At 39.3% G+C, this 19,134-nt stretch overlaps 1 protein-coding gene across 11 annotated transcripts in view; it reads left to right on the top strand.

Annotated features, from left to right (window-relative positions):
• Positions 1-19,134, top strand: part of DISP1 (dispatched RND transporter family member 1) — a 174,402-nt gene that overhangs the window by 17,829 nt on the left and 137,439 nt on the right. For 10 of the 11 annotated variants that reach the window (XM_075127069.1, XM_075127066.1, XM_048843273.2 and 7 more), the window contains one exon: positions 628-751. The exons of the other annotated variant lie outside the window; for it this stretch is intronic. The gene's annotated coding sequence lies outside the window, so the exon portion shown is untranslated. The remainder of the gene's footprint in view (positions 1-627; positions 752-19,134) is intronic. 11 annotated transcript variants of the gene reach the window in all.

Raw genomic sequence — 19,134 nt, 5'->3', positions numbered from 1 at the left:
ATATTTTTAGTAGCTTTATTTAACAAGTTCCTTGTACCAAAGTAGACTGGTCGCATATGAAGACTGCTTGCTGTTATTGAGCTGTTGAGCACTTAGTTTACTATGGTGCAGATGACTAGATCAACAGTTGTCATAAGTAGAGCTGGCTGGGAATTCTTCAACTAAACATTTCCATGTCAAAAGTTTTTTAATTTGTTATTATGTCCTGTTTTGGCACTTTCAAAGCAGAAGTTCCATCTTTCGATTTGAAATACCTTTGTTTTGAAATTTAAGTTAATTTATAGTAAAATTTAAATTAATAATAAAAGTCAAAACATTTCAAAAGTATTTAAATGAAATTATGTTTGAATGAACTGTGAGTTTTTTTAGTTTCAATCTGAAATTTTTCAAGATTTTGATCTTCTCCCAATTTGGAAAGGGAAAACTGTTTTCAATATTAAAAAATTTCCCAACATGGCAAAACCATTTCCCACACAACTTTTGTATACCTGTAGACTCTGACTGGTTTTGTGCATACTTTGGAGGAAAAAGAACTTCAGAGATAATTTTTTAGTACTATAAATAGTAACAATCAAAGGCCTCTTGTGTATAATTGTATGACTAAATGCATACTGTTTTCCCTTTTAGGTATCTAAAAGCAATTGGCACAGGATCTTGGCTTTGTACTCTTAACTGTCTCAAAGCGTGAGTTTTACGACGTTGGGAAACGGCACATTTCAGCTGAGATCGGAGCTGTGACATTGATCTAAAGGTAGGTCATGCAGAATTCTGAAAGTTCCATTCTTCAGAAATTTCAAGGTTTAATCTTGGTCTGGTTTAAATATTGTATAATGGAATTCATTATGCAATAAAACAGGTATTTAATAGACATCTTGAGTTTTAGTGACTCTTTTGTCTTGAAATCACTTTTTTCTTTTTTCACCAGCCAACTTCTCTCTAAATCAAATTTCACTATATCTGAATTGCAATGGGCATACTACGATGCACTCTTTGAGCTCAAGGCCTTTTCTTCTTTTTCACTGTACATATAATAAGAATACGGCTCATTGCAACAAATATAAATAAAAAGGATACAATGGTGGCTGTTAATCTCAAGTCCTCATCATGCATTTTCTCCTCTTGTGATGATGTTGGGCCTTGGGTATCTGAGTAAGTGTCACATCTTTATTATACATCTGGTATTCCTACTCCCTCCTTCTCAAAGAGAACTACTGCATCTTTCCTCCAGCTAGCAGGACAGGACAAGAACCTTCTACTGAAACCTTCTACTGAAACTCCACACTGCTGCTTTATACAAACAAATGGTATCTTGGGATCAATGAGTGAGGTACACATTGCTGCTGCACTGCAGACCCCCAGAGCAAGTTGACCCCCAGAGCTGCCTTTGAAAAATCACATCTCTCGTCAAATTATGTTGGGTACAATACGTCAAATTTCAAGGTTTAAGTCTGATTTACTTATTGTTCTGGTTGGAGTTGAGATATGAAATATAACCATCTCTTAATTTGCAAATGCTGGTCTTTTTGTCGTGAACTAACAATTAAAAGTAAAAGATGCAAAAATAAGAGACAATATGGATCGCTGGAGGGAGACTAGGCCTGGGAGACAGAACCCCCTGAAAGCTAATCTCAACTCTGACACTAAATTACTGTGTGGCCTTAGGCAAGTCATTTAATTTATCTGCCTCTCTTCTCCTCCTATAGAATGTGGCTAATGCCTCAGATGGATGCTGTGAGAATTAATTTTGTCCAGCTCTTTAAAGATTAAAAGTCCTCCAATAAACCTTTTTATGCAGAAAAAATGAATTAATATCCAACATAGTGAAGACGTGAGACTAAGTATATTTAAAACTTCCTTCTTTGGCTTTTTAGCTGCAGAGAATGAGTAGTTAAGATTTTGCTAGCTAAAAACCACTATAGTTGTAACATTTACCATGATGGCAAAAGTTTTTCTAATTATCTTTACCTGTTTTTGTGTTTTTTTTTAAATGATAAAAAAAAATTCGCTCCAGGATATTTCCCTTGTTACTTTGAAGACTTCTGCAGAATGCAGTGCATATTTTCAGTTGGCCTACTATGGCAATATGTAAAAAAAATCTGCCAAACCTTGCAACAGAATATTTGAAGAGCTACAGTTCTGTCACATTTAGGGCTTGTCTACATGGGAGATTCATACCAGTATAAGCAAGGATGTGTATTTAAGCAGATATAGTTATATTGGTGTGTGTAATAGTTGCTTTTTTCGGTTTAGCTCTTGTTGCTTTTAGTCCCTCTTCTTTTTATAGTTCCCATGGTGACTCCTTATCTCAAGCCAGTAAACCAGATAAACAGCTTCAATGAGCCAACTAGGGCACAGAACCAATATTTTGGAGGTATTTTTAATTTGTATTATTAATCTGACTTTTCTGTAGCTGCCTCCCTTTTTCAAGGGCACCTTTTGCATGAAAGGTATAAGCCCATATTTGAGCATTTGGAATAATTTAGTTGGCTGCAGATGTCTTCATACTCTCAGCTGAGGAAAAAATAGGTGTTTTGAAAGTCCAGGGTCTGCACCCATGCACTACCTAATTGGGCTAGAAGCAATACATGACAGTTAGCTAGCAAACAGGAGCAGCAAATGAGAGTTTTGTGAAGGAGTGCTCCAGGTGAAGGAGGAGCAACTATGTGACCCTTGGAGTGAGTTTGTTGTCTTATTTCAGAGTAACAGCCGTGTTAGTCTGTATTCGCAAAAAGAAAAGGAGTACTTGTGGCACCTTAGAGACTAACCAATTTATTTGAGCATAAGCTTTCGTGAGCTACAGCTCACTTCATCGGATGCATACTGTGGAAAGTGTAGAAGATCTTTTTATACACACAAAGCATGAAAAAATACCTCACCCCACCCCACTCTCCTGCTGGTAATAGCTTATCTAAAGTGATCACTCTCCTTGCAATGTGTATGATAATCAAGTTGGGCCATTTCCAGCACAAATCCAGGTTTTCTCACTCCCCCCAGGGTGTGTCTGTGCGGATTTGATCTTGTGCTTTTTCAGGGAGTTTCTTGAGCAAATGCTGTAGTTTCTTTTGGTAACTCTCAGTGGGATCAGAGGGTAATGGCTTGTAGAAAGTGGTGTTGGAGAGGTGCTGAGCAGCCTCTTGTTCATATTCTGACCTATTCAAGATCAAATCTGCACAGACACACCCCTGGAACCCCGACCTGGGATATTCTATCTACTACCCAAGATCCATAAACCTGGAAATCCTGGGTGCCCCATCATCTCAGGCATTGGCACCCTGACAGCAGGATTGTCTGGCTGTGTAGACTCCCTCCTCAGGCCCTACACTACCAGCACTCCCAGCTACCTTCAAGACACCACTGACTTCCTGAGGAAACTACAATCCATCGGTGATCTTCCTGATAACACCATCCTGGCCACTATGGATTAGAAGTCCTCTACACCAACATTCCACACAAAGATGGACTACAAGCCGTCAAGAACACTATGCCCGATAACGTCACGGCTAACCTGGTGGCTGAACTTTGTGACTTTGTCCTTACCCATAACTATTTTACATTTGGGGACAATGTATACCTTCAGATCAGCGGGACTGCTATGGGTACCCGCATGGCCCCACAGTATGCCAACATTTTTATGGCTGACTTAGAACAACACTTCCTCAGCTCTCGTCCCCTAACGCCCCTACTCTACTTGCGCTATATTGATGACATCTTCATCATCTGGACCCATGGAAAAGAAGCCCTTGAGGAATTCCACCATGATTTCAACAATTTCCATCCCACCATCAACCTCAGCCTGGACCAGTCCACACAAGAGATCCACTTCCTGGACACTACAGTGCTAATAAACGATGGTCACATAAACACCACCCTATACCGGAAACCTACTGACCGCTATTCCTACCTACATGCCTCCAGCTTTCACCCTGACCACACCACACAATCCATCGTCTACAGCCAAGCTCTGCGATACAACCGCATTTGCTCCAACCCCTCAGACCGAGACAAACACCTACAAGGTCTCTATCAAGCATTCTTAAAACTACAATACCCACCTGCGGAAGTGAAGAAACAGATTGATAGAGCCAGAAGAGTTCCCAGAAATCACCTACTACAGGACAGGCCTAACAAAGAAAATAACAGAATGCCACTAGCCGTCACCTTCAGCCCCCAACTAAAACCCCTCCAACGCATTATTAAGGATCTACAACCTATCCTGAAGGATGACCCAACACTCTCACAAATCTTGGGAGACAGGCCAGTCCTTGCCTACAGACAGCCCCCCAACCTGAAGCAAATACTCACCAACAACCACATACCACACAACAGAACCACTAACCCAGGAACCTATCCTTGCAACAAAGCCCGTTGCCAACTGTGCCCACATGTCTATTCAGGGGACACCATCACAGGGCCTAATAATATCAGCCACACTATCAGAGGCTCATTCACCTGCACATCCACCAATGTGATATATGCCATCATGTGCCAGCAATGCCCCTCTGCCATGTACATTGGTCAAACTGGACAGTCTCTACGTAAAAGAATAAATGGACACAAATCAGATGTCAAGAATTATAACATTCATAAACCAGTCGGAGAACACTTCAATCTCTCTGGTCACGCAATTACAGACATGAAAGTTGCGATATTACAACCAAAAACTTCAAATCCAGACTCCAGTGAGAACTGTTGAACTGGAATTCATTTGCAAATTGGATACAATTAACTTAGGTTACCTTGCGTAATGACTTAGCCACTCCCAGTCTCTATTCAAGCCTATTTCCCCTTGTTTTTTCCTCCCCCCCCCCCCCGACGTTCTTGTTAAACCCTGGATTTGTGCTGGAAATGGCCCACCTTGATTATCATACACATTGTAAGGAGAGTGATCACTTTAGATAAGCTATTACCAGCAGGAGAGTGGAGTGAGGGGAGGTATTTTTTTCATGCTTTGTGTGTATAAAAAGGTCTTCTACACTTTCCACAGTATGCATCCGATGAAGTGAGCTGTAGCTCACGAAAGCTTATGCTGAAATAAATTGATTAGTATCTAAGGTGCCACAAGTACTCCTTTTTCTTTTTGTTGTCTTAGTTTTTTGTCATGTGCTTGCTTGCCATTTGCCTGCTTGATTGAATTTTATAGTGTGGTCTCTTTAGGGGGCTGTGTGCTGAGCCCAGATTCTTGCTAGGCTAGGCTGAAAGCTTCCTAATGAGGCTCTAGCTTGCTATCCTTTGATTCCTAACCTCTTTAGGATGCCTTGATGAGGAGGCGGGGCTAACCTCATGGCTAACCAACAAAGTAAAAGAGGCAGTTAAAGGCATAAAGACATCCTTTAAAAAATGGAAGTCAAATCCTGCTGAGGAAAGTAGAAAGGAGTATAAACTCTGGCAAGTCAAGTATAAAAATATAATTTGGCAGGCCAAAAAGAATTTGAAGAGCAACTAGCAAAAGGCACGAACTAACAGCAAAATGTTTTAATTCCATCAAAAGCAGGAAGCCTGCCAAACAATTAGTGGGGATCACTGGATGAAGAAGTGCTAAAAGAGCGCTCAAGGAAGACAAGACCTCTGCAGAAAAGCTAAACAAATTCTATTCATCAGTTTTCACTGCAGGGGATATGAGGGAGATTATCACACCTGAACCATTTTAAAGTGACCGATCTGAGGAACTGTCCCAGACTGAGGTGTCAGTAGAGGAGGTTTTGGAACAGCTTGATATATTAAACTGTAATAAGTCACCAGGACCAGATGGTATTCAGCCAAGAGTAGTGAATGAATTCAAATATGAAATTGCAGATATACTAACTGGTATGTAATTGATCCCTTTAAATCAGCTTTCGGAGGATAGCTAATATAAGCCCAATTTTTAAAAACTGCTGCAGAGGTGATGTGGCAATTGCAAGCTGATAAGCCTAACTTCAGTTCCAGGCAGTTTGATAATTCTGTTGTTTACTATAGTTTCAACAAGATACATAGATGAACACTCTGTGTTGAGGAAGAGTCAACATGGCTTTTGTAAAGGGAACTCCATACCTCACCAATCATATTAGAATTCTTTGAGGGTATGTCAAGGTTCCTTCCCCACTCTGAACTCTAGGGTACAGATGTGGGGACCTGCATGAAAACCTCCTAAGCTTACTTTTACCAGCTTAGGTTAAAACTTCCCCAAGGTAGAAACTATTTTACCCTTTGCCCTTGGACTTCCACTGCCACCACCAAACGTTTATCTGGGTTTATTTATTAGGAAGGCGTTGTTTAGAAACGTCTTTCCCCCCAAAATCCTCCAAAGCCTTGCACCCCACTTCCTGGGGAAGGTTTGGTAAAAATCCTCACCAATTTGCATAGGTGACCACAGACCCAAACCCTTGGATGTTAAGAACAATGAAAAGGCATTCAGTTTCTGAAAAGAAGGATTTTAATAGAAGTAAAAAGAATCACCTCTGTAAAATTAGGATGGTAAATACCTTACAGGGTAATTAGATTCAAAACATAGAGAATCCCTCTAGGCAAAATCTTAAGTTACAAAAAGACACACAGACAGGAATATCCATTCTATTCAGCACAGCTTAATTTCTCAGCCATTTAAAGAAATCATAATCTAATGCATATCTAGCTAGATTACTTACTAAGTTCTAAGACTCCATTCCTGTTCTGTCCCCGGCAAAAGCATCACACAGACAGACTCTTTGTTTTTCCCTCCCCCCAGCCTTTGAAAGTATCTTGTCTCCTCTTTGGTCATTTTGGTCAGGTGCCAGCGAGGTTATCCCAGCTTCTTAACCCTTTACAAGTGAGAGGATTTTTCCTCTGGCCAGGAGGGATTTTAAAGGGGTTTACCCTTCCCTTCATATTTATGACAGGGTGTCAACAAGCATGTGGACAAGGGGGATCCCATTGATATAGTGCACTTGGACTTTCAGAAAGCCTTTTACAAGGGTCCTTCGCCAAAGCTCTTAAGCAAAGTAAACAGTCATGGGATAAGAGAGAAGGTCCTCTCGTGGCTCAGTAACTGGTTAAAAGATAGGAAACAAAGGGTGAGAATAAATGGTCAGCTCTCACAGTGGAGAGAGGTAAATAGCAGGGTCTCCCAAGGATCTGTCCTGGGACCAATGCCATTTAACATTCTCATAAATGATCTGGAAAGGGGGTGAACAGTGAGGTGGCAAAGTTTGAGGATGATACAAAATTATTCAAGACCGTTAAGTCTAAAGCTGCCTGAGAAAAGTTACAAAGGAATCTTGCAAAACTGGGTGACTGGGCAACAAAAGGGCAGATGAAATTCATTGTTGATGATTCAAAGTAATGAACATTGGAAAACATAATCCAAGCTATATGTATAAAATGATGGTTCTAAATTAGCTGTTACCACTCAAGAAAGAGATCTTAGAGTCCCTAAGGATAGTTCTCTGAAAACATCTGCTCAAAATACAGCAGCAGTCAAAAAAGCCAACAATGTTAGGAACCATTAGGAAAGGGATAGATAAAAAGACAGAAAATATCACAATGGCACTATATAAATCCATGGTATGCCCACACCTTAAATACTGTGTTCATTTCTGGGTGCCCTATCTCAAAAAATATATATTAGAATTGAAACAGGTATAGAGAAGGGCAACAAAAATGAATAGGGGCTTGGAACAGCTTTCCGATGAGGAGAGAGAGAGACTGTGACTGTTAAGCTTAGAAAAGAGACCACTAAAGGGAACATGACGGAAATCTATAAAATGTTGACTGGTGTGGAGAAAGTTAATAAGGAAGTGTTGTTTACCCTTTCACACAACAAAAGAACCAGGTGTCACCCAGTGACATTAATAGGGAGTACATTTAAAACAAACAGAAGGAAATATTTCTTCACACAATGCACAGCCAACCTGTTGAACCCCTTGCCAGGGCTTTTGTGAATGCTAAAAGTATGCCTGGGCTTGTTTCAAAAAAGAATTTAGATACGTTCATGGAGTTTAGATCCATAAGTGGCTATTAGCCAGGATGATCTGGGAATGCAACCCCTTGCCCCTAGATATCCCTAAGCCTCCAACTGCCAGAAGCTGGCACTGGAGAACAGGGGATGGATCACTTGAAAGTTGCCTTTTTTTGTTCATTCTCTCTGAAGCATTTGGCACTGGCAACTGTTGGAAGACAGGATAGTGGGCTAGATGGACCATTGGTCTGACCCAGTATGGCCTGCCTTATGTTCTTAGTTCTGTTGTGCTTTTTTCCTCCTCTCTCCCTGAGTCAGTGCAGTGACCTATTTAACTATACTGACCTTTGGGAAGACTACTCATTTAATCCAAAATGCTTTGTATTGGCATCCTACAGGGAATGCACAAAATAAGTGTTTTCCCAGTCCCATTCTAAATGTTAAGTGTTGGCCTATAAAGCGCAGTTAAACTTCCTTAATGGGAATTGAAGACATTCACGCAGTGGGGTGGGATCATTAATCAAGGACCTTTTGTCTCGTTAAAACTATCTGAGTATTTTGTAAGTATGTCTTCAGGTTTTCAGAGAACTGAAACTTAGGGTATGTCTACACTTACATTTTATAGCACTCTAACTTGCTGACTCAGGGGTGTGAAAAATCACCCCCTTGAGCACAGCAAGTCTTAGCGCTTTAAAGCGCTAGTGTAGAAAGGCTCCAAGCGCTGGGAGCCGCACTCCCAGGGCTCGGAGCTAATCCCCTCGTGGAGGTGGAGTACCAGGAGCGCTGGGAGACCTCTCTCCCAGCGCTCATGTGCAACCACACTCACACTTCAAAGCGCTGCAGCGGGAGCGTTCCCATGGCAGCGCTTTGAAGTTTCCAGTGTAGACATATCCTTAGAAGTAACTTGATAATGGTTTTGGGTGCACAAAATCTTTTTTTTGTGAGGTGGGGTAGTTGTAGAATCATACTACAGTACACTGAGTCTCTGTGGCCTTTATTGTCTTGTACAGTTACTGTTCAAACTTATCACAGAGTTAAGAAATTTATTGGGTCTTCCTTTCCCTAGAGTGGCAGACAGCAAGTGTGTTTGAGAGGTGACATGTTTGGGATGGATGAGTACTAGTCTCATGCTGCAACCAACTGAGCTTCTTAATGACATTTGCTGCTTCTATTGGTAGAAATTTAGTTGGAAGTTTGAAGTAGAGAATTCCTTTAGCTGGTGTTTGTAGTGAGGGTAGAGATGGTTGGCATCTAGCTAAAAGGTCACAATAGCCCAGGCTCAACTTCTTAATTTGAGTGACACTGTAAAAAGTTTTCAATGTTCTTGCAACACGAATTGTTCTTTGTAAGATGGGACAAGGTGTTCACGTGTGTCAACACTAGAGAGTTTCACCTGTTCGCTGTCTTTCTCCTTTTGCCCCCTTTTGGGAGATAAAATTGCTGCTAAATGTTTTTACGTTAAGTTCAGTATTGAAATTCTATCTTCTGGCTTTGATGGAGGAGAAAAGCTAAACTATACAAACAAATTAAATTGATTGGATTGTTGTGAGCACAGTGACACAACTGTTCGCAGTAAGTGCAAAGATAACTTCTAGATTTTTAGTAAATGTGACCTGGAACCTTCTGAAAAGGCACAAATAGCCTTTTGTTATGACTGTTTCAGCTTCCAACTATGTTTAGAATGCAGGAAGGCTACAGAAGAGAGAAAGCAACTGAGAGTATGTCTACATTTTTAACTTGGTGCAGGTTTTGTTTATCCATGTTAAGTGATGCGCAACAACTGTTGCACAGTTAATTTCCACACCCTGCATTGTTATCCTTCAACCCAGTTAAATTACTCCTGAGGGAATTCTGTGCCACTGCACATGCAGAATTTGCACAGAAATTAATGTGCAGTCAGAATGTTGCTTCATATCTTTGTGGTCATCCATTACAGCACTGTTTTGCAATGAACACAGTATTCTGGTCAGACATCGCATCATTGTTCTGCCACTCTGCTGCATGCCTTCTGGGATTTTTTGTTTTGTTTTTTTTTTTGCCAGAAAGCAATGGAATTCTGGGGTTTGTGGTCAAACAGAATAACGTCTATGTTTCATCTTGTTTCACCCCATCAACCTTCTTGTTTCTGTGATCTGGTGCCACTTTTAAAGCACTGTCCGCATGGAGGAAGTGTTGTTGGGCACTGCAGTCCTTGTTGTCACGTATATAAAGACTGCTGGTATAATATCTAAAGTTGTGCAATGGCTGTACAACCAGAATAATAAGGGAACGTGAGGAGGAGGAGGCTGAAAACAATCACACTTCCTCGGCTTTTACTGGTGCAGACTCGCTCAGGACACTGCTTTTTGACTTTGCCATGTAGTGCTGACTGGTGGGACAGGATAGTGCTGCAGACCTGAGATAACCAGCTGTGGTGGCATGACTTCAAGATGTCAAAAGCTACTTTCCTAGAACTGTGTGCAGAGCTTGCCCCTGGAGCTGCAGTGGTAGACCATGTACATGAGAGCTTCCCTCAACATGGAGAAACATGTCGCTCTTGCCATGTGGAAGCTCGCCACCCCTGACTGCTACTGATCAGTTAGTAGCCAGTTTGGCATTGGTAGATCAAGCATCAGGCTGTTGCAGTGGAGGTGTACACCACAATCAAGAAGGTGCTGTCCTTCTAGGTCATAATTCTAGGCAATGTGCTGGTGGCTATTAATGGCTTTGCATGATTCGGGTTCCTTAATTGTGTGGGGGACACTGATGGGACCCATGTGCCCATTCTTTGCCTCCCACTTCAGGGTTCATCAACAGACAGGATTATTTCTCTGTGGTGCTGCATGGCTTGGTTGATTGGTGTGGAACGTTCACTAATATTTATGTGGGGTGATCTGGAAAGGTCCATGACACCATGATTTTTAGAAGGTTTGGACATTTTCATGTAATGACAAATGGAACTTTTGCACCAATGGTCTGTATGAACGTTAATGGCATTGCCATTCCTCCAGTCATTCTAGGAGGTAGTTTACTCTCTGCTCTCCTGGCCTAAGAAGCCTGTCACTGGAGAGGCAAAAGGAACTGGTTAATTATATCCTGAGTAGTTGCAGAAAGACTGTGGAATGTGCATTTTGGAAGACCGAAAGGTAGATGGAGGATCCTGATGTCAGGTCTGGATGCTGATGAGGGACATCTTCTGATTATATCTGATAGCTGTGTATTTTACAATCTTTGTGCATACAACGGAGATCATTGCACATAATGGGAGTAGGATGTGCACACATGGTGAACATTTTGAACAGTGAGGGAGGTGGCCTATGTGTAGAATAATTGTGATGAATATGTTGTGCTCCTACTCATGAGAAATGTGTATGTTGTATAAGGCATGTCATAACAATACTGCACATATTTCTTTGTTCTTAATGCATTGTACGTGCAATTTGTAATGCAATGCTTTTTAATATAGTACTTGTTTTGATGGAATTATTGTACCAGTAAGGTGGTTTTAACTGGATGCTTTGCAATGAAAGGAGGGTCTAAGATTCAAACATGAATGAAAACACACTTTCAAATTATTTTAGTAAACAATATGAATAATAAATAAAGATGAACTTTATAAGCATTTTAAAATTTTATTGAGCTGCTACACTGCTGTGCAAAGTTAGTAGGCCATTTGCTTTAGTAACGTAGCCTTCCCCTCCATAGTCCAGTGTATTTCTATCTGTGTTTTTCTTCTCTTCCTGATCCTGCTGTCATGGTGAAAAATAAAGAATAAAAAACCATCATTTTCAGTAAGCATCTTTACTTTGAGTCTCCTTTCTTGTTAAGCTATGCAATTCCACTATTTTTGTGAAAGAAGGGGAGGAGACTGTGTGGAGGGGGAAAGATTAATAAGCACTGCGATGGGGGTATGGGACAGGACATAGAAAGGTTACACAGTGTTTCTGTGGGGTTTTTATTACTATAAAAAGAAACAGCATTTGTGCAGTCTCTAGTGCCACCTTTGCGTTAAGCATTGTGGGTGGGGTTTAAAAGCCCATGAATCAGTGAAAAGTTATGCCAACATGGAGACATCCTTACAGTTCCCAACATGTGTAACCTGCCCTCTTGTTATGTTGTATTTTGCGGTATCATTTTAATACTTCCAGGAATTGATCTTATCCACAGTATGGGTGTGTGTCTGTGGTTCAGACTCATCCTTCTGCTCTGAATGGAGGTGGTTTGGGACCTTCATGATTATCTGGCTCAGGGTTCACCTAGGTCATTGTGGATCGGTCAGACTGTTCACAACAAAAAACTTGTACAATGGTGACACATCCAGTCAAGGTCCTCATAGTAAGGTCAGACTGTGCTACTTCTCTATTCAGACAAATTGTACTTTGAATGTCTGTAGTCCCAGCTGGAGCTCCTCTGTTATACTGCAACACTGGAAAGTGTTCTGGTTGTGCACCTTACTGAACAAGAGCCATGATACTTGCTTGCATACCAGTTTACTGCCAGCCAGCTGGGCTGGATAAAGCTCCTATCTCCAGAGGTCTAAAAAGCCAGAGTCCTAGTGTGGGATTACAAAACAGCAGCATGAGGCATTACTAGAGAGTTATCACAAGCATAGCACAGCTATGTGTGAACACCTCATGATGGAATCACAAAGGACAGCACTTGGCTGAGGATGACCTTTTAAACAGTGAGGTGACATCCGGTAAGGATGACCCCAGAGCAGAATGAGATATATAGGCAACCAAGGTCGACAGCAAAGTAGTTTTGGATACTAGTGGGAGACCTGATAGATGTGCAACGCTTGGTACAGGATGCAGATGTATCCATGTATATTTTGCTGTGAGTAAGCTCCTCCTGCATCTAAGTAAACCCACCTCCAAAGTGGGTTTTATGACATGTATTAAAGAGCAAGATTTGTAACAAAACATTTTGTGTATGGCTGTAAGATTTTTTAATGAGAAAGATTTCAAGATGATCTACAACAAATCTGACCTGGAGACAAGCTCTTATGGTTCATCACACTTCTGAAAGTCTGATGGGAATATATCAGTCTATAAATATGCTTTGTATTTTAAGCAAAGTACTAAACTTTATTTTAAACAATTAACCACTTGATAAATGACCTCAAAATTCTTGCTTTAATTCTTGCCAGATGCTACTTTCCAGATTTTACTTGATTAAATTGTCTACTTTCACTTGCCTCCATCTTTTGGTTTCTTTCTTGACTTGGAATGTGCATGCTTAGCATCTCTGCTTGGGTGAGACAGTTCCTGTTGTTGCTGCAGACTTTTTAATCTCTCCACAAAAATGTTCTAACAGTAAGATATTGTACAGCCTTTTGGATTAATAACAAGTATTAATTTACACACACGAGAATTTGAAAATCCCCTGTTAAGAACTTCCTAACCATGCAGTGATCTGGAAGCTTACATGCAGGGTTCTGCACAGCTCACCTCCTCTGCTGTCCTTAGCACAATCAGAGCGGCACAGCTATTTGCTGTTCTTGCAGGTAAAAAACCCTAAAGTTTGAATTCCAGTAAATGGTCTTAAGAACAAAATGAAGAAAGCGGTGTTAAATGTACATATATATTTACAGAAAGTATTGATGCATTTGTGAACTATATACATCTTTAGCAGAAAGTTTTTGACCTGTTTAGTATAATATAGCCATTAATAATTGTCCCTTCCTAATCCTTGATATTTTAGACCCTTCAGCAGCTGTTGTTGATTGTACAATAGAAACAGTTTGAATATTAGTCGGAAACAGGTGGTATATGTTCTAAACTTCTGAAATATGGACCATAGTCAACAAAGTTGTCAGAGCATGTCATGAAAAATTAGATATTGGTATAAGTCCTGGGATAGCTTGTGCTGATTTTTTTGGTTCTTTCAGAGAAGTGTAAACTATTTGCTATGGAAAAGTACCTGCAGGGTTTTCTACAATGTATTTCTTCAGGGGAAATTCTACATTTCTACAATGTATTTCTTCAGGCTTTACAATTCATATCCAATTATCATTATAGCTTGCATTGAAATAGGTTAGAATTTCTAATTTAATTGTAAAAGAAATAAATTGTCAACAGGTTGTCTTGATTCTTGGCTAAAAAAAGATATTTTGTAACTTGCATTTCATAGCTTGCGCTAAATCTCCTACACAAAGTATTCATTGTTTATGGAATGCAATTTTTAGGTTGACTTTTGGAGATGCATTGCTACAACGGTGAGAAGTACTCTTCTTTTTAAAAATACTTGACTTTTTTAAAAAACAAAATTAATGGAAATGTAGCTCTTCACCATTAATTAGTTGACTTTTTAAATGTTTGGGTTTTTTAATTAGTTTCAATGACAGAGCGGTTCATTTTGCTATAGAAAGAAATGATTCTTTTCTGCATGTGACCTACTGTAGTGTGACTCAGGACTGAATTTTTCTTCTTTATTCCTAGAGCTTATGTTTAATTTCATTGTTATTTAAAATGCGTCTCAAATCCTGGTAACTCCTGAGGCTTTGATAAAGATGTCGCACATCAAAATATGATGAGCATGCTAGAAGCTAACTGTGTATTCTGTCTATTGCTCTCTTTAATTAGCCAAAAGACTGCAATAACAACAATCACTGGACAATTAAACAGTTCTCTTTTTTGTGGGGGGTGGGAGGGCTACGGGGAATGACCTTGAAGAAATGAATGCAACAAATACATTAATTTAAAGTGAAAATTCAAAGATAGAATTAGATTGGAAGTAATCTGGACAACAATGAGAAATTCTGCTGTAGCCTGAAAGGACTGATATTCAGAAATATGTGTATGGCCTTAAGTATATTGGGTAATCTGTTTACGAAGCGCCCGTCACCATGATATCTGAGATTCTCAAACATTAATTTTCATAAAACCCTTCTGAAGTAGGGAAGAATTAATTTTATTTTATACACAGAGTACTGAGTTTTGGATATAAAGTGATAAGCCAAGGTCATCAGGAAGTCACTGGTAAAGCAAGGAAATGAATCTCCTAAATCCAGTCCTATGCCTTAACTAAAGACTACCCTCTACCCTTTAAACACTTAATAGGAACTTGTCAAAATAATTATTTGAAGAAGTTCTGGTAGAAACTCCCAAGTCCGGAATCCTAAAGTTAAAATTGTTTCTTTTCCTTTTACTGGTTCATAATCCAGTACATAAAATCACTCTTTTAGGGGTACATCCTATTTTTCTGGTTGTCCTCACTGTCTGACTTCTTAAAATTCAGTATTTGAAATCATTCCCATAAAGAGGTCAGCTTAGACAAACTTTTTTTTCTGGTATATGGTTCCTTCAAAGCTGTTAGGTCTTCGTTGTGCAAGCAAATATTTAGGGTATGCTTAAATTTACAGAGCAAGATCAGTTGATGTGCCTTACCTGGATAGGTGAAAATACGTATTTTGCAATGGCTTAGATGTTAGCAAAGCAGAGGTTTAGGGTCCTGAATCCACTTGTAAATGGAATTTTGTAAGCTTGCAGCTCAATAGCTTTAGCAGACCATAACTAAAAGATTTAGGAGAAGGATCAAATTTAGCCAGTTACTCAGACTTTCTTCATTTAATCTGTGGTTGAAATGTTCTTCATAATTATTTAATCCTACTCCAAGTGTTTGGCCATATATCTGCATAGTGTAGTACTGACTAATCTGTGTTCATTTGGGTAAATGGAAGTTGATTCAGACTTTTCTCTTTTAAGTGAAATCCCTAGTGCATTAGACCAGTTTAAAATATATTCAGACATTTGGTTTTCATTAGTGTTGTAACTGAAACAAAAACATTTTAATGGCTGATCCCAAAGTATTTTGAAGTTAATGTGCAACTTTGCTGGGAAGGTATTTAAACTGTAGTATCAGTTGCAAGTCGGCCATATGCCAACTTTTCAAAGCTGTTTCCAAGCAAGATGTTGGATTTTTAAAGTGCAAAAGATTACGTTGTGTAGTGTTATGATATGTGGAGATTTGGGAGCGGAGGAACAGAGGAAAACAATTACAATAACACTTGCATTTATAAAGTGAAATAATAAATTATCCACAAGACAGTGACATAATCATGCTGTAATACAAATAACTCTTTTAAAGGGACATTACACTTATGAGGTGTGGGGGTTTTGTTTTGTTTTTTTATAGTTGTATAAAGGCTCCCAAAACTTTAAGCTGCCCCAAAATTGCAAAGCATTTTAAGATTTAACAAATTAAGCTCGTAAAAGATAGGATTTGCTGAACTTGCTTAGAAAGAAGACAAGCTACTATATTTTAATATTTATGATTTATATTATGAAAAATGTCAGATTTGAAAAAAACTGAACAAAATAAAAATGGCTAATGAACCAGGGAGTTATATTTGCTCTATAACTAAGGAAATATTCAGCTGCTGAATATGCACAGGAGAAGCTGGAGATTTTTCAAAGCTGTTGTAGGGTAAATTCTATTTTAATAGGGCATAACATGAACAGTATCTATTTTTCTCTGCAAATCTTTCTAGAACTTAAAGTAGATGAAGCTTCAGCTCTTTCTTATTCATTCTCAAATGCAGAGAAGCACTTCATCCAAAACTGTTAGCACTGCAGACTAGTCTGCTGCTGGGAAAAGCAGTAAAATGGTGGTAGAGTGCAAGGCCCGGTCTACACTAGAAAATTAGGTCAGTTTAACTATATCTTTTAGGGATGTGAAAAAATCCATACCCCTAGTGGCATTGTTAAGCCAATCTAAGTCCCAGTATAGACAGTGCTAGGTTGCCTTTCGGGGAGGTAGATTACCTATGCCAGTGCGAGAAGCCCTCCCACCGGCATAGGTAGTGTCTATGCTGAAACGCTATCATGGTACAGCTGAGCCACTGTAGCGTTTTAAGTGTAGACAAGACCTGAGACAGGACCAGCATTCACTGTTACAGAGATACCAGACAGTAACGTGTATTTGTAGAAACCATTTTGAAAATCATCATTGTCAGACTTCAGACAGATTTTGGATTGATAGTCATAGGTTTTTTGCAGGTCCAGCAGTAGAAGCATGACTGCCCCAACTGGTCAGCCCTGACCTAGAGGGCTAGCGGCAAAAGTTAGTTAAATTTTATGCTTACTCAGTCCTTGGTCTCTATGCTGACATTGTTACTAAGGGTGCTTTTTAGGGTAATGGTGTGAGGTTTATGGCTTTTGTGTGTGTGTTCTAATATGGATATAGGTCCACTAAAAACTGGAATGAACTAGTTTCTCGTAGGCCAGTAAGAGGGTAGTAACTATGAGTCACTACAAATTAGGACTGGATACAGATTGTTCTGGAGTCAAAAAGCTCCACATCCCCTTAATGTGAACCATCCAGACTTCCTCCTTAGCAATCTAAAGGCTAAATTCCTTCTCTAATGCATGCACTGCTTTTCCTGGTATCTGTTCAACTCTTCCTGTGTTGTTGAAACTCCTGATGAACTCACTGAGGGATTTTGACACATGCCGGGGGAGCAAAATAGCCAGTAATATGTTCTGTAAAGGAAAATGTAACCCTAAGGTATTAAAATGAAACACATCAGTTTTCCTTTATCTACATGGAATTACTAAATACTATATTGTCATTTATTTGGATTATAAGTGGGCTTGTGCATGTATTGCGCTATAAAGTGATCAAACTGATAAAATGATATAACCCTGCTTCTGACTAAAACAAAAAAGCTCTTGCAGAAACCCATATGGTATGAATAAGTAGTAGTAACATTAGTATGGTTGAAGGTCTGAATAACTCATGAAATCTTCATGAGGAGTTCACAATTTATATGATTATACTTGATTTTTTTTTTTTTTTAAATGTTCATCATGCCTTGTTATGAGGATGGCTGGTGCCAAACTGATCTACAGTCAGGCCTGGTCTACATCGATATAGCTGCATTTCTCAGGAGCATGAAAAATCCACACACTGCTCGCTGGTGTAGCTACATGCTGGTGTAGAGTAGACAGCACTTGGTCAACAGAGGAATTCTTCTGTTAACATAGCTACCGCCTCTCGGGGAGATGGATTACCTACCCCGACAGGAGAATCCCTCCCATCAGTATAGGCAGTTTCTACACTGAAACACTACAGTGGTGCAGCCGCACAGCTGTGCCACTATAACATTTTAGGTTTGACAAGCCCTAAATTTTACTGCATGACCGTTCTGTAACTTTTATACATGGTTGAACCATCCTTTCTTTCCCTGGTGTCTTTGAATTGTATTATACTCTTTTGTTTCTCCATGTGCCAGTTTGTAAAGGCTGTGTAATTTTCTCTGTTTTTAAGGGGAATATGCAGTTATGTACAGAAAAATATAGAAATGTGGTATTCATTGATATAGTTCAAAGTGGTTTTCTGCATATAAGAAAAATGTTTATTTCTTTAAATGTTTGAATTAAGGATTCCTAAGAATGTGAAATAATCCAAAACTACTCTAGTCCCAAGAGTTTGAGTTAATTAGGGAGAATCCAAACTTGCTCTCCCTTGGCAAAATGGTTGTATCTGTGTTATCACTGGTTATTGTGAACTGATTTTTATAGCTTCTCGTAAAGCCTGTGGAGACTGCATCAAAATTGTGCAATCAACATGGATTAAACTCAAGAAGATCATTCTATTTAGTTTAACAAAGAGGAGGTTAAGGGGTGACTTGATTACAGTCTATAAGAATCTACACAGGGAACAGATGTTTGAAAATGGGCTCTTCAGTCTAGCAGAAAAAGGTATAACACAATCCAGTGACTGGAAGTTCAAGCTAGCGACAAATTCACACTAGAAATAAGATGTAAATTTTTAATGGTGAGAGTAATTAACCACTGAAATAATTTACCAAGGGTTGTGATGGTTTCTCCGTCACTGACAATTTTTATATCAAGATTGGATGTTTTTCTAAAATATATGGTCTAGGAATTATTTTAGGGAGGTTCTATGGCCTGTGTTGTACAGGAGGTCAGAGAAGATGATCATAATGGTTCCTTCTGGCCTTAGAATCGATGAATCTGTAAAAAAGTCAATGGTCAGTTTCTAATGAACGTATGGAACTGACAAATGTTGCATACTAATGCCTCCACATCCTTAATTTGGAAGAATTAGATTCAAATACATCATTATTTTAATATTTATCTTCTAGTTGAAAATATAATCACTCTTCATTTATGTTAAGTTAAATACAGTTGGAAAGGTTTTTATTCTAATTTTTTTTTTTACCTTCAGTTTCTCATAAGTCAACTAACTACACTGTGTCTAAATGAAGGTGCTCTTCC

Source organism: Caretta caretta, chromosome 3 (genome assembly GCF_965140235.1).
Source record: "Caretta caretta isolate rCarCar2 chromosome 3, rCarCar1.hap1, whole genome shotgun sequence".
Taxonomy (NCBI): Eukaryota; Metazoa; Chordata; order Testudines; family Cheloniidae; genus Caretta; species Caretta caretta.
This window is presented reverse-complemented; position numbering and strand designations above follow the sequence as displayed.